Below are 3,054 nucleotides of genomic sequence, written 5' to 3'. Positions count from 1 at the left end.
TTAAGCGTGAAGAAAGGTTAGTGTATTCATGTATTTCACTATTTGTAACCAATAATGAACTTAAAGTTTAAGGCCCGTGGGATGTAAAACGCTTCTCTTAATGAAGTATATTATTTTCCACGTGCTACATTAAACGGCTGCAAATTCCGTACTAAGCAAATTGATTTTGGCTTAATGACCCATTATAAATTTCTGGTAATTGAATTATAAGTTAACGATTACTGTATTTGTAAAGCCGCAGACGGATTATTTTCATTGATTTCCAATGACTTCGAAAATAAAAGTGATAATAATAATTATTTGCAATATCAAATTAACCTCGTCAAATATGACCGGCAATTTAATCAGTGGACTTGCTTCCGATATTATAGACTTTCCACATTCTGCATATTTGGCTATAGAGTGTGACTCAAGTCGTGGAGCAGGTTACTTTTCGTGTGGCTCCTCTATAGTCAATCAAGCTGTTTTGTTGACTGCCGGGCATTGCGTCATTGGGTGTCATGAAAACGTTGACGCTTTTGCTATATTCGGACACGAGCAGAGAGATAAGGGAATGGTTACAAACGTGTCGGATATCAAACTGCATGAAGATCATTTCGAGGGTTTGTTGTCAAACGATATAGCTCTAGTGTTGTTGAAGAAAGATTTGAAATTTAGTTGTACAGTTCGAAGAGTGGCGTTAATGAGACATCCACCAAACGTTGATGATGCTACTGTCGCTGGTTGGGGGAAAATAAATGTAAGTACAAACAGTAACAGTCCTAACTGTACATCGGTGGACCTTAATACAAAAGGCATAAGGTCCACCGATGTACAGTTATCAGTGTGGGCGATGGTACCTACACCATTTGGTGTACTAATTTTAGTGCTGATATCCTATAAAAGAGATAAATATGATGATTATATGCTGACGTTGTATAAAGAAAAGCCGTAATCAGAATGAAATTGAATAGTGTCTGTCGACGCGTAGAATCCATTTATATCTTGTGACTGAGCTCAATATAACAACGAGGCTGTATAATATGTATCCAGGAGGGTTATCATTATCAAGCCGAGAGTCAAACGTAGTTCCGACACGCGACAAAGGGCGAAATACGGTGGTCGGACATACCATTTCCTCAAACGAAGCTATCTGCTGTCTGTAATAAATGGCATTCGCTCTAATAATTTGTATTCTTTATCAATACCAACAGGAGCTGTCAAACGACGTGTCTGACATCCTGATGAGCACAAAACAGAAAATTCTGTTTCCGTTGACGTGTACTTTTACCATGAATAACCCAGCTGGCACTTTCTGTGCCGATAGTAGGCCTGGAACGGGTATACCTGCAAGGTAGGTGTTTGATCTGACTAACAAAGAAAAGGTTATTCCAGTTCTGGATATATCTTTGGCCCTACAAACTAAATTGTTCACTGGTGTCGGTGGTAGGTGGGATTTTAATGGGCTTTATTTACTATAATTATCTACTTATATTCTACTTCTTACTATGATTGTTTTTTGTTAGGTGTATTTGTACAGATATGTTAGTATTTAACTTGTAAAACTTTAAAACTAACTTAGTATTTAACTTTATTTTTAAATTCAATTGACGCTAATCAAGTAATCACATTGACATGGATTATTTCGTACTGTTTTATTTAAATTTTAAGGAAAATCTTTTGCAAGGTTTATGACATACCCATCTAAAGAGAAAAAATATTTTTTTATTTTTTATTTATTTTTATTTTACAGAGCTGATTCGGGCAACGCCATGGTAATCAATGACTTCATCCAGATAGGACTTGTCTCCTACATGGACCCCCATATTTCTAAGAGGATCACTGTGTACACCAACATCAGCTTTTTTTACGATTGGATAAAATATAACGCTAGGAAATTATTTTGTATAGGAAGAAATAGTAAATGCAAGTATGGTATGGTATGATTGTAAGGCTAAACCTCTTAAAAAGTCTCAATAAGTAGACAGAAATACTCAACTCATTAAATAGCTTGATTTGAAATAAATATTTGATTCACAAACTTTTTCGTCTTACTTAGGGGTATAATAAAAAAACTAACTCCCTAGGGAATAATATGGGTTATAGCTGTCGCCAATTCATCTCATTAGCCTAGTTGGAATATTAGCCTTGAGACAGAAAAATGAAATGAAAATAAAATATTTTATTTTCAGGCAACTATTGGCCCATAGATAAATACCTTAAAACTAGCATACATATTATTATAAAAACCTTACAAGCTAAACATTATTTCGGCGACACGGCGGTTTTCAGTTGTGTCGCATGTTCCGGTGTAGGATTTGGCAGATTCCCACGGAACCGCCGAAACACCACACCCTTCGGCCAGAAGTCCGCGCTCGCGATGGTTTCCAGCAGCGGCCGCGGCACGCGCACCACGAAAGAGCTGAAGTGCACGTAATGGCGCGATCGCAGCTGGAACACTTTCAGCTCGTAACGGATCTTCTTGCGAACATATTCCACCACTTCATCTGCCGTGGCTCATTTGTAAATTTATTTACCCTATAGAGCTTTATCATAAAACATAGAAATCTACAGAGTAAAAGGTCGACATATTAATTAAACCGGTTTACCAACTCAAATTTACAGACATATTAGGCAAAACCATCATAAAACACAACCTCGAAGAAATTTAAACTCGTAAAATTAAAACTGCATACTGCACGACTAATTATTCGCAACGGGACTGACCTAATTAATTACGAAATAAAATTTTATGATCTTAACCTACGGTCATAAATATTCATTATCGCTGAAAAAGCCATGGTGGTACCATCCGCAATATTAGTTATATCAATTAGTTCAACTTTAATAGATCCAGCTACAACACGCAATATACTGAGAATAGCGGGTGGAGATAAAACCTCAATATACAAATATCCGCATTCTCTATTTCTTAAATTAGATTGTGGTGTATATCCTAGATGTGGTGCCTCTGTTTTAACTCAAGATATTCTTCTAACTGCTGCGACATGTTTTGTCAACTGTAAGAAGCCATTTAATCATAAAGTTATGGAAGTATCAATGGGAGATGATTAT

General features: G+C 36.4%; 1 long non-coding RNA gene across 1 annotated transcript; it reads left to right on the top strand.

The window, feature by feature from the left end:
* Positions 1-207: 207 nt before the first annotated feature.
* On the top strand, positions 208-2,007 carry LOC134791068 (uncharacterized). Its single transcript, XR_010144250.1, has 3 exons — positions 208-739; positions 1,194-1,333; positions 1,733-2,007. It is a non-coding gene; the product is annotated as an uncharacterized LOC134791068 (long non-coding RNA).
* Positions 2,008-3,054: the final 1,047 nt, after the last annotated feature.

Source organism: Cydia splendana, chromosome 5, assembly GCF_910591565.1.
Source record: "Cydia splendana chromosome 5, ilCydSple1.2, whole genome shotgun sequence".
Lineage (NCBI taxonomy): Eukaryota > Metazoa > Arthropoda > Insecta > Lepidoptera > Tortricidae > Cydia > Cydia splendana.
This window is presented reverse-complemented; position numbering and strand designations above follow the sequence as displayed.